Source organism: Candoia aspera, chromosome 2, assembly GCF_035149785.1.
Source record: "Candoia aspera isolate rCanAsp1 chromosome 2, rCanAsp1.hap2, whole genome shotgun sequence".
In the NCBI taxonomy this organism is placed as follows: Eukaryota; Metazoa; Chordata; class Lepidosauria; order Squamata; family Boidae; genus Candoia; species Candoia aspera.
The window spans coordinates 149,703,424-149,716,178 of NC_086154.1; the positions used below are offsets into that span (position 1 = coordinate 149,703,424).

The 12,755-nt window shown below is 44.2% G+C and overlaps 1 protein-coding gene and 1 long non-coding RNA gene across 3 annotated transcripts in view; one reads left to right on the plus strand and one right to left on the minus strand.

The window, feature by feature from the left end:
* The first annotated feature begins 1,824 nt into the window (after nucleotides 1–1,824).
* Nucleotides 1,825–12,755, plus strand: part of FLNA (filamin A) — a 73,397-nt gene continuing 62,466 nt past the window's right edge. For both annotated transcript variants that reach the window (XM_063294248.1, XM_063294249.1), the window contains exon 1: nucleotides 1,825–2,025. The gene's annotated coding sequence lies outside the window, so the exon portion shown is untranslated. The remainder of the gene's footprint in view (nucleotides 2,026–12,755) is intronic.
* LOC134490901 (uncharacterized) lies at nucleotides 9,406–10,237 on the minus strand. Its single transcript, XR_010067258.1, has 2 exons — nucleotides 9,818–10,237; nucleotides 9,406–9,701 (listed from the first exon to the last, which is right to left on the minus strand). It is a non-coding gene; the product is annotated as an uncharacterized LOC134490901 (long non-coding RNA).

Genomic DNA, 12,755 nt, shown 5'->3' on the forward strand with positions numbered 1-12,755 from the left:
CCTTTAAATCTGGAACAGCTAAACATGAATTTAAACTGCTTCTGAAGTAGCTGAGGAATAGGGATATGTCCTGTTAAAAGGTTAGAGAAGCTCTTTTTGCCATGGTTAATGGGAGGTGAGGATGAGCCATAGTTAACTAGATAACTTAATGGGATAACTATCCTGCCACTAACATTAAAGTAAGAGTCAAGTATTGGTCAGCCAGCTTCCAGGTGTGGATGCTTCCTTTTATGTATAAGGAAGCTTCGTTTTACTGTTCACCTCAGGTAGCAAAATTGCTAGAGTTGCAGATGGACATTGGATGGCAGATGGCAGGTCTGACCCTTGGTGTGGGAACTGTTGATTGGAAGTTAATGGATTTATTACGTATTCAGAGCTAGGAAGCTGCCTCATTCAGAACCACACCACTGGTTTCTCTAGTGCAGTGTTTTTCAACCTTTGCAACTTTAAGATGTGTGGACTTCAACTCCTAGAATTCCCCAGCCAGCATGCTGGCTGGGGAATTCTGGGAGTTGAAGTCCACACATCTTAAAGTTGTCAAGGTTGAGAAATGTTGATCTAGTTTAGTAATGGTACTTACAGGAGTCTTTCACAGATGCCCTGAGTACCATTTTGTGGGAAGGTGGAATATAAATTTAATGAATAAATAAAAGGCCATGGACATAAGTTATAATCTACAAACACCCATATAGAAATACCAACTAGTGTGCATGCACACATAATATTTTATGGCAATGGCATAAACTCAAACATGTTTGAGACTTTAGTAGATGCTTGCTCAACTATATACGTATAGTCAGGATGGTTTTGCACTTTTAACATGCAATGGCTTACTGCTTTTTTAATATAAATAGTGTTGCCTTATTTGGTACAAACAATATAGCACAGGTTCTGTGCCAAGCCTTTATCAACCAAGACAGCACTCAACAGCTCCGGCTGTGGTTACCTCAGCAGCAACTTATCGTGCCCCCCAACCCCAACCCCAACCCCATTTCCTATTACTTCTTTCCCAATTTCAACTCTGGGCTCCACATTTCTCATCTGTTGGTCTCCTCACCACGCCCTTCCGTGCAGATGATTCATCCCAAGGCAAGAGTGATGGGGGCATCATGATTAAGTCAAAAAATCCCTGAGTTCATATAGGCAAAGTGGAGCAATCAAGCTGTAACTCTTGCCTTTGTCAGGGTCAACGGGTCGGGTCATGATGGGGAGGTTATAAACTTCCCCAACATTTAGATGGAGGAGGAAGTTCTGCGGATTAGAGTCTTCTCATCCAAGACATCGGGGTGCTTGAGGTAGGAAATCCACTCTGGCCTCTTTCTTCTCGCTCATTCATGAACATGGGGCTGATCCACAGATAAATCGTCCGATGCAAGCTTGGTTGAAATGAAGGCGGCTGGCCTGTGCAAGGCCTGACCAGTTCCTCGAAGAATGTGCCTGGGATCGGATCCTTTCTGCTCTCCCTGGACTTTCAGGAGTATTCAGAAAACTATAGGCTGGGGGTGGCCATCGTACCTTGCTTCGCCTTTGCCTATTCCCTACCATCTCCTGTATCCCCAGTTCAAGTAAAGGCTGCCCTGAATGGAGCACAGCTGTGGCTAATTTACTGACCTGTCCAGTCTCGAATTGGAGTGGGCGCCCCCTGGAAGGATTATCGTCACTTCCCCCTGCACTACTTCGGATCAGGGGCGGCACTTCTACGGGAGAGAGGGTTCCTACCCCGGATTTGTCCTGCTCTGAGCTCATCCCGGGGGCGGCGTCTGTCTCCCTCCTCCCCGCGACTCCCTCCATTTGTTGCCGTCGCCCCCTCCCTGCTCTCTCTTTCCTCCCGCCGACTCTGCTCTTTACCAATTAAGGCTTGCTGAGCCGCCCGCCCGGCCGGTGTCCTCCAGCCGCCCCGCATCGCCCGGCCATTCCGTGCCGAACTCCGGCCCGAGACGTACTGTCCGTCCGCTCCTCCATCCGTCTGTGGCGGCGGGGCAGACGGCTGCGCCACAATCCCTGAGGGTCCGTCGATCCACAGAGGTGAGGAGGGACCACAGGGCGGAGGGCGAGGAAAGGCGGAAGGACGAGGGGGCTGGAGATCGCCGCAAGGTTGGGATGTAGAAAGGCAGACGGCGCGGGAAGAGGAAGCGGAGCAGGGATGGACGGAGGAGGGCGAGAAGCAGAATGGGAAGGGAAAGGGCAGCGGCGAGAGAGGCAGGGACTGGATGGCGGAGCGGTGGAAAGGATGAGGCGAACGCGGGACCGGGCAGAAAAGGGACGGGGATCCAGACGGAGCTCGCGGAAGGAAGGAAGGAAGGTCTGAAAACCAAGAAGAGATGGTACGGAGGAGACAGTGGAATAACTAGGGCATCTAGGCTGAGGGGACGCCGGAGCTCTGAAAGAGGCATAAGGATAGATTCCAGTTCCTTAATCAAGCCCTAGCAGGGCCGAGAGGTGAGGGAGCGGAGCTGTATTGCCTCCCTTCCTAACACCCTGCGCTCAATTGCATGGTCCCCAGAGTAGAGAGCAGGATCCCGAACTCTATGTGTATGCACGTTGGCAGATTTCTTTTCCCTCTCTATGGGCAAATGCAAGCATTGGCAAGTGTTAATTCAAGGCCATGGCAGTGTAACTGTCTTGCACGCTGTTCCATCTGTATCATTTTGCCAAGGGGCTAGGGACAACATTATCACACCACACGTAAGTGCGGACTTGTGGTTAAACTCATATGAATGAGCCTCCTGCTGAATGCCATAGCATGTCAAAATTGCCATAACTGCTTGACAGGACGATATAGTCGATCAGGTGATTAAGTGTACATGCCCTGATAAATCAGATTCTCTTCTGCTTACTGGATGGCCAGCATGGAACTGTATGTGTATATGTTTAGATGTTTAGAAAAGCAGGCTGGGAAGACAAGCTGCGAGTTTGGGAGCCTGTAACTGTTGTAAGGCAGTTGCAAGATTATTCTGTTTCTCTGAATTAGTAGCTGAGAATATAGCTCAATAGACGAAGCTAGCAATCGGCAGAATAGGTTACAATTTCTACCCCACTGGATAAGCATGACTTTGAAACCCGACAAAGCTAAGAGATGTGGATGCTGAACAAGTAAAATGAAAATAGCTGCCCCACCTCTATCACTGTACCCTTAGTTGGTCGCCATCTACCAAGAAACTCCCCTCCCGAAGTTCCATTGAAAGTGTACTCCTGTCCATTTGAGCATGCACAAAATTCCCCAGAGGATTGTGTCTTCTTGTGTCAGTACTGTCTATTTCTTATCTTCACTGTCCTCGATGGAACCCTTAGGTTATATTTTCCAGATGGGAGAAATAAATACTTGGAATAGTTTTTTAATCATTCTAGACTACAAAAAAAGTGTTAAAGTATATTAAACTAATCTGTCATAAGTGAATTCTAATTATGTGCCCATCTTGCTTGATTGCATGACATAAAGCCTAAATTTCTGGTTGCTTTTTCCTACAGTATATGGCCATACAAAGACAGTCATATATTCTCTGTTGTGCCTTGAGAAAATTTCTGAGACTCTGAGAAAATGTCACCCACAAAATAACACAGTATTAGTCACAAAATATCACTTACCACCTGTCAGCTACAAATGGGTGGAGATGGTGAAGACAAGGGTGGGAAATATATTTCAAAGCAAATTACCTCTCTGTGAACATCTTGCCATACCATTTGGGAGACTCTTCATCCCTATTACCCATATAACAATCCTTCAGAGTAAGCTAGGCTAAGAGATGGACATTCATAGACAGCCAATAAACTTCCTGCTCAGAATCCAAGAAGCCATCAACTCCACAGTTCTGGCAAACTTGAGAAGTGTTTTCCTTTGAATAGCCAAGTGAAAAACCTAATGCACCTTAACAGCTGCACCAAAAGCATGTGGGGTTACAAAAGAAAAATAGACTTTTTTTATGTGTGTCATGTGGTATGAATGCCTATCACTTAGAGTCTGTACTTATGGACATGGTGGTCCCTACTTTTTCCAGTTCTCCAAATACATATTCAGTTACCATACAAGGAAAATCAGTCGCTCTGATGCATATTTATTCAAAAATAAATCCTACTGTAATTTAAACATGATTACCTCAGAGTAAGTTCCATTAAAGTGAGTGATGGCTGAGAATTCTGGAAATTGTAGTTCCAATGTACCTGGAGAGTACATTTAGAAGGCTGCGTAGAAGTATATTAGGAGAAATCTCTGAAACCATATACCTACATGTTCCTGATAAAAAAGAAGTAACAGGATGGAATCTAGGTCTATGGCTCTGGACAGTGGGGATGTAATGTCCTCAGTTAATTGATTAATGCAAAGTATTCTGCACTGAAGTCTTTTGAACACCATAAGCAACATGGCTAAATACCATGGAATACAGGAAGATGATAGGGATTCTCCCCCCTTCACACACACATCCCAATTAAGTTGAAAGAAATGGCTTTCATAGTTAGCTGGGTTGAGACCCTAAAACTCAAGAAATCTAATCAGTCTAGCTACTTCAAAGTTATTTCAAGGAAGTCCCCCTCCTGCCCACCACATGTACTGAATGACGATTCTCCCTAATCCTGGTGAACATGATACTCTGTAATCCACTTTGAATTATATTATCCAGGGCATACTAGATTCCTGCTGAAGATCTTGAGGAACAGGGTGGGTCCTCCCTCAGTTTTGGGTATTTGTGGTGAGATAAAGCTTTATTGAACACATTAATAGGCCTGAGAAATATAACTCGGTGGCAAAAACTGGGTCACCTGCACAGAAGGTGCAGTCTTCTGGTGACCATCCTGGCAGTTGGGATGCCTTTCTGTCTTTTGTTCCCTTTACATATATGCCTTAGAGAAAGAGGACAGAAAGTGCCATTGTGAGGTAAGGTAGCCTTTCCCTATTTGGTGCCTTCCAGAACTATGGAATGGAAGCTTCCGGAATCCCCAGCCAACATTCAAAGGAAGCTGGTTTAAGAAGTCTTTGTCTAGGGCCAGTGAAACCTAGATTCAAATCCCCATTCAGACAGGAAGCTGATTAGATGCCTCTGAGCAATCGCTACCTCTCAGGCCTTCTGTAAGAAAAAAACGGTAAGGCAGACCATCTGTGCTGCTCTGAGCTGTCTGAAGGTTGTTAGATTAAAATGTAATAAGAAACGTGGGCCTTTCTTCTATACCATTATGTATGCCTTAGGGAATTGCAGAACATGTAGGGGATATCCCATAATTTCTTTTGTGCCTGAGGCAAGGCCCCAGTACTTTCTAGGTAATCCACCTGCCATGAATATAGGCCGAAGTCACCCAGATACTGTGTTGTACAACCTGAACAGAGACTTATGCAACAGTGTAGGACCTCTCTAATGGATCTTCCCTGGCGTCCTAAATTTGTCCCTTGAGGCATTTTCCTGAAATTACTTTAGCACTCATCATTCCTGCAATTTTAATCACTGTTCAGCCACGCTACTGTAGGTAAAGCTAAGCTGCATCTTGTTTTGGCTTTTGGAAATGCCATCACAACGGCTCAAAAAACTAAACCAAGTGGACTTCTGCCAAAAATGGGTGAGGCAGCAGTCAGCTGTTATATACCAAGCAACCCCATGGTAGTATAAGAAAAAGTCAGTTTAAGGAGACTTAAAAGCATGACTATCATGGGTTCAGAATGCTTGTGTAAATAGTCCCTTGGCTTTATCTACGGCAGGAAAAAATTCTTAATCATTTCTCTCCAGAGAATGTTATATTTCAAGGCTATCAGCTGCCCTTTAATACCCATAAGCTACATTACTATATCCACAAGCAAGGAAATTAAAGGTAAAGCAATGCATTCCCAGCACAGTCACTTCCATCACCATTTTAGTTTATGCTTATGAGGAAAATGGAGATTCCGAACATGGTGTTAAACACAGATTCAGAAGATGTTAGTTATTCCAGTTTAGGTTAACTAGAGAACTTGGAGTTGGTTTTTCTATCTTGAAATTGGAGGACTAGCTCACCATCTTTGCCTCACCCTTCATTTGTTACAAGAGTGAGGGTCTTCCTTTGCTCTCAGACACACCACCCCTTCCCCATCATAGCTCCTAAGCATCTCTCCTTTCTTTGCTCTAGCAACACACACACACACATATACTGTATATATACGCACACCATTTGATTGCCTCCTTCCTCTGTGGACGCCCTTCAGTCCTGCCTCCTTGCCCACTGCTACATCCCCAACCCCCAGGCCCCTGGGGAGGGTCTGTCTGGTTATTTTAAAAACCCAAAGAAATGAAGCTCTCCAAATAAGGGGAAAATATGAAGACGGGTCCCTAGGCTTGGAGCTCTTCTAGAAGGAGGAGCAGTGGTGGGGGGAACACATTGGGAAAGGAGGCAAGCCTGCCACCTCTTGATAAAACCTCAGAACTGCAGGCATCTCTTTTATAACACCCCCCCCCCATCCCTCCCATACACACACACACACACACACCTTTTCTAGAGAACCAAATTGTTGGGCTGCCATTGCCTCCAAAGACAATGGTCTGGGAGGTGAGGGAGATGAAGGCTCCTCAATGTTTATTTTCTATAGCACAAGTCCATATTTTTCCTTCACTCAACATGAATGACAAGCACTCCCTGCTGGAATCAGGTAGAGGGAAACAATCATTCGTTATTACTGAAGTCCCACCCCAATATGGGGAATGGCCCTGGTTTCTTTCTCATGGATGAAAATGAAGAAATTTGGCTCCCTGGAGCAGGGCAGGAATGACAGCCCACTCCCCCACATAGCCAAGGCCTGGAAAAAAATTGTTGGGCCCTGAGGCAGAAAATCTAGTGAAAAAGAAAAAGCAGAACTAATTAATTAAATGTGCTGTCTTTCCTTAATTAAATTTTGCTGCTTGACGTAGGTGCCTCCCTCCACCTGTTGGTGGAAAAACCCTGCTTTGCTGCCACCTCTATTTTCAGCAGAGTGCACCCTACCCACAATATCCACTCATGTGCCAACACCCCACCTGCACAAGAAACTTCAGCTATTACTTCGGCTAGCAGACTTATTAAGGGTTGCAAAGAGGCACTCTGTGTCTGAGAGGGCAGCTCACACTTTTTTGCAATACTGGGAATGATGCTGGACTCCAAGCCTCAATATTGCACAAGCTGCGCACAGCCAAAATGTGGAGTCCCAGTGTCCTCAGCAGAATGTCTGGCTACCTTGTAAATACCAAAGACACATATTTTAGGTGGTTGCCTGGAACTCACTTCCCCCCAGAGCAGTGTTTCTCAGTCTCAGCAACTGTGTGTGAACGTCAACTCCAGAATTCCCCAGCCAGAGTTCCAGCATGGCAGAATTCCCCAGCCAGCAGAATTCTGGGAACTGAAGTCCACACATCTGAAAGTTGCTGAGGTTGAGAAACACTGTCCTAGAGCTTAATGAGAGCTCCAGCTCCAGCTTATTTCAGTATGTAACCACATTAGAACAAGTAGGCAGCAGGAAAAGCCTCCCTTAATTTCAAGATGCTGCAAACTTTAGTGAGCTGCTGATGATCACCAAACGGCATGCAAAGAATCAGCTTTTTAAATGATGGCACAAGTAATTTTAAGTCTCTTAGTAACCATCACCCTGGCCTTGCCCTCAAAATATGGCAAGGCAGCTGTCAGAATAATTTTGGTTTTATGGACAGGGTACTACAGATGTGGGGAAGCAAAAGCCATCAGAAAGTTCTCTAGTGAGCGGCTCATTCCAATGAGACTGATGCAGAAAACTTTATGGGGGGATTATTCATATGATCTTGGGTAGTTGTAGCATTAGTGGTACTAATTTTATTTATTATATATTTAAACTATGAGCCAGTTTGGTGTATGGTTAAGGCACCAGGCTAGAAACTGGAAGACCATGAGTTCTAGTCCCGCCTTAGGCACGAAGCCAGCTGGGTGACCTTGGTCCAGTCACTCTCTCTCAGCCCTAGGAAGGAGGCAATGGCAAACCACTTCCAAAAAACCTTGCCAAGAAAACTGCAGGGACTATGTGCCCTTTTTCTCCTGAAGCCCTCAAAAGCTTGCAATAGATTAATGCCTGTAGCAGACTGATATAAATTAAGTGACAACAGGAACAAGGTGCTGCTACCATGTTCTGGATAGATTCTCTTTAGATTAGTGAGCGGAAATAAATAGGTGAGCTGTTTTAAAATACAGCAATGTGATAACTGCTTTCCACAGCCTGCTGCTTGGGGATGATAGTAGTTCAAAGGCACTAGTTTCAGGAAGGCTGGAAACTATGTTGTTTTGTGGTTCCTCCTCTACTGCTTCAGAAAACAGATTTTCAGAACATTTTGATTATTTTCTTCATAAAGAACAGTGGATTGGATGGGGATATGCAAATGAAAGGATAGTGTTATGCAGATAGAAAACGCTTGACTCTCAAAGGCTTCCACTTAATTCTTTGGAGAAAATAAAGATTAAGGGAAGGAAATTGATTGCAGCTGGGAATAAGTGTGATGTTCTGTTTAATATACTTCAGGTTCTAGAGATTTAGCTTTCATTCCAGTGGCAGAGCTGTTTTCCCCATCTGTCTGAGTGACAACTGTGCCAAAGTTACCCAAGCAATTCTCTTGTTCATATATTTCAATCTTGCTATTCAAACATTCATAGAAAGGACCATGTGGTATTTAGGTAAAGTTCACACACAGTTCTGTATGCAGTATGTATACTCCAAATTCAGACAAATGCATGAGGAATTGTGTAATCCAATTTACTTGTGTGGTGGTCTCTATTGGGAATGGTATATATTTATGGAAATGGCTAGATGTTCCAGCAATAAATATAGAAACTGGATCTTCCTTGTTCCTGATCACTACTTCTAATTGATTAGAAGGGACAACAACTGTGTAGCCAAGTCCAAGCCATTCACAACTGCAAGCAGTATGTGTCTATGTTGCCACTTAGGCCGCCTTTTAATACATGCTTACCCAGCAGTAAGTCCCAATGAACTCAGTGGGAAGTGCGAATGTTTTTACAGGATTACACTACTAAAATATGCTGCACAGAATATTTGATCCCACAATAAATACACATAGTCTCCTGTGACAGAAAATTAGTTGAATCTATACAGTGGGAGACATGAAAACAATCTTGTTCTCCTCTTGCGGTGATGCAGGTATATTCATTTTATCTTCCTCCTTATAGCCCAGATGCTATAGCAGTCATACTGTTTTTACAGCAGGCTTACAGTCTGTTAAAAGGAATCTGCCAAAATCTAAGATTCCTCTTCCCCAGCACTGCAGTCTATGCTACTTTGCTAAACTAGTAGGTCTTATCTTACTTAATAGCGACTGTGACATATCACAAGTATATTTTGAAAGTGTATATAGTATGATTAACTGATTGAACAGAGGTAAGCATTCAGTTATTTATTTGTACCTAATTATGTCTCACCAATAATCTTACTAGGAAAAGGACTTCACATTTATCTTTATTTTAAATACATTTGATTTACAACCAGAAATTCAGCATTTGCTATTGGGCAATATGGCTGTGTGAAGCTGTGTCACTTCCATTTCTGGAGCCACCTTGACTCTAATAGCTGAAGCAAGGCGGCATCATCACCCAGAAAAGCAAGATGCTCAGCCTCCGGGCCTCCAATCGCAGTGTCAAAACAGGCTGCTTCACCTTCTTCAGCTGCTTGGTGTCAATAGGAATGTCTTCTGAGCATGCAAAGCCAGTAAAGTAGTTGCTTTGATGCAGGACAGTGACTCCACTGTAGTGCCTAGAAGCGGAAGCCACACTGAAGGAGCACTTCTAAGAAGGTTCAGTTAAATAAAGCACTGTTTGATGCTTCACATGGGGCTAACAAGCAAATCACTAATACCTTAGTGCCACTTCCATCCCATGCACGCACACATGCATGCGTGCATGTTTGCAGGATAGGGATAATAGTACCTTATAGGGCTGCAATCCTGTAAAAACATTAATACTTGATTACTTAAAATATGCTCTATGAGCACTAAGTTCTACTGTAATTAACACTGAATGAGAAAGACCGGAGACTGGTTCTGTCTCATAGTAAAAACAGATTTTGGAGTCATTGTCTGCAAAGAGGCCAGCTGTGTGTGAATTTTAAGTCTCAGGCCTCTGAAAAAAAGGCACGCACAGAGGCATCAAGTGTTCAGAGAGATCGAGAATAAAAAACAAAGGTAAGCAAACTCTAATAATTCCTAACCATACCAAAAGGGGGCATTTTCACATGCTTTCTCTGCCTTGTTGATCAGTTTTCCTCTCTTCCATTGGGAAAAACATAATGTGTAAGTGCATACAGAAGCCTATAGACTAGTACTGTATTGCAAATACCATATATATTGTTTCAGTATAATTGATAACTACCTTGTATAATTGACTAATATTAGACTTTCCTGCAGTATAGAAGATGAGAAAGAACTACTTGCCTAAAGCAACTTGGCAACTTTATTGCTGAGCTCAGAAAGTGACAGAGCTCACTCATTTGTCTCTGTTAATATTTTAACAGGAAATACAATACTTGAACCAACAGAATCAAAAATGAGCATGTTTTGTGGTTTTTCTGCAAGCCTCTGGCAGATGCCCCTATTCCTTGCTTGCTACTGCATCATCATCATCATCATCAATGATCAAACTAGGATTGAAGGGGGAGCAAAGCTTACCACGGTCTATTTGTTTCAACAGCAGGGTGCTGATGTTATGGTTTATTTGTCCTAGTAACTAGACATCTGAAAATTATCATAAAGAAAAATGCCATTGGGTGTGTCCTGATTTCTGTGTCCCTTCTGTTTCCACTGAGTAACATCTCTAATGTCAGGAGGAAACAAGTCCAAAGTTTAGAGCAGAGATGGGGACTTGGTGGCTTTCTAGATGTCTTAGACCAGTGTTTCTCAACCTTGACTGGCTGGGAATTCTATGAGTTGAGGTCCACCCATCTTAAAGTTGCCAAGGTTGAGAAACACTGTCTTAGACTAAAACAAATCTACCTTGTCAACTCCAGCTAATATGGCCAATACCCAGAGAAATTGGAAGCCACAAGGTCTCACTCCTATTTTAGAGGGTCTTATTTTTGAGTCCAAGTATGTTTCAGCAATATTTTTCTAACTTCTGGTCCTACATATTAGTTTGTTTAATTTGCTTTGCCCCCACCCCTCACCCTTTAATGTAGTCCTTTCACTTAAGGGCCAGGATGAAATGATGAAAAGCAAGCTGCAACCAAATGAAACATTTCAAAACTGATCTCAGAAACTTGGGTGTGGTTCATATGATTTCTATAACCCATTGCAGCCACTTTGCTGAATCATGAATATATAAAGAATAAGTAGATGAACCAAATATATGCCAGCAGAGGGCATTCCTGGGCAGCACTTTATTTTGTCTTCAAAAGTCTCACTGATTCACCAACCATTTCTCGTACTTTCTTGCCTGCTAACAATTTGGCCTGGCTGTCAAACATCATCCTGTCAAAGTCCTGGAAATATTCTATTGGAGTAGTATGTTGGGCTGCAGCTGGTATCTCCTAGGCATCTCTTTGTTCTCCAAAGAACATTTTGGAGTCCAGGAGAACATATCCCTGGGCTCAGTTCTGGTGGTCACAAGTTCAGACATGGTTTGGCGGAAAATGCTAATCCCCTCCTTATGTTCAACAAATTAACATGGACACAATCTACCAGAAAATCTTTCTTCACTGGCCGCATTGAAGTAAGTGACAGGCCTGGGCCCCAGGCTCCAACCATTAACAATGGAGCTGCAGATTTTCTGCAAGCAAAAGTGGCTGAGCCTGCAAATCAGGTTACTGTTATAGCTTGGATATTCAAGTCTAGTCCCCCCCCCACACCACCCAGTTGGTACCTCCAAATGTGTTAGAACTACAAATACCAGAATCCCATTGGCCCTGATTTTTGAGAATGCAGGAGATTATCATTCATCACATCTGGAGGGGATCAGCTTGTGCAGGCTGTCCTGATCTGTGCATGTGTGGGTGTGTGCTTGAAGAGACTCCACGCATTCAGAGGCACCCTGTTGCACAACTGGGGCTTTGAACAAAAACAGACTCTTCTTCCGAGAGGTTCCTTAGTCATTGCCCATAGCCGTGCTAGTCCCCCCGCCTGCCCTGCAGACTGACTGCATGTATTTGTGCGCTATGGGAGAGAAAGCCACGGGAAGGGTGGTGATGACAAGATGAGACTGGCCCTATTGCGGTCTTGTGGAAAGAGGGAGGGCAAGGCAGAAAGGAAGACAGCGACTTCTTCTTACTCAGATATATTCGACCCGGCTGAAGGAGACACACAGCCAGGCTGAGACAGGTAGATTCTGCAGCTCACAGCCCTTAACTGGGTTTCCATTGCTGGGGGGATGAGGAAAGGAATCGAGTTTTTTCTCCCACCCCTGCGGGTGTGGAATGAGGGGAAAAAAGGGGGTAGCTCCTGTTTGGTTAGTTAGCACAGGGATTGCGAAGAAGCGCACCTACTAGCACAGGGTTCCTCCAGCACCCTCCAGGTTTGGGGTGGAAAATTAACTGCCCCAAACCCACCTAAATGCTTAATCTCTCAGCTTCAAACCTGTCTCCCTAGCTGGCAAGTTTGGGTATCCCTATGTACTGTAGCCGCAGATTGCGGGGCAGAGGCTGTGTTTGTGAGGGCGCGCAAACCTCTGGTTCGTAGCTGAGCAGTAGAACAAACTTTTCTGTAGGCTGTTCTGCCATATCCCTTAGATTCTGCCCCTCCCCCCGTGTCTCTCCGCCTTCAAAAGTCCCCGGATCATCTGCTTTGAGGGGTGGGAGGGGAGAACTA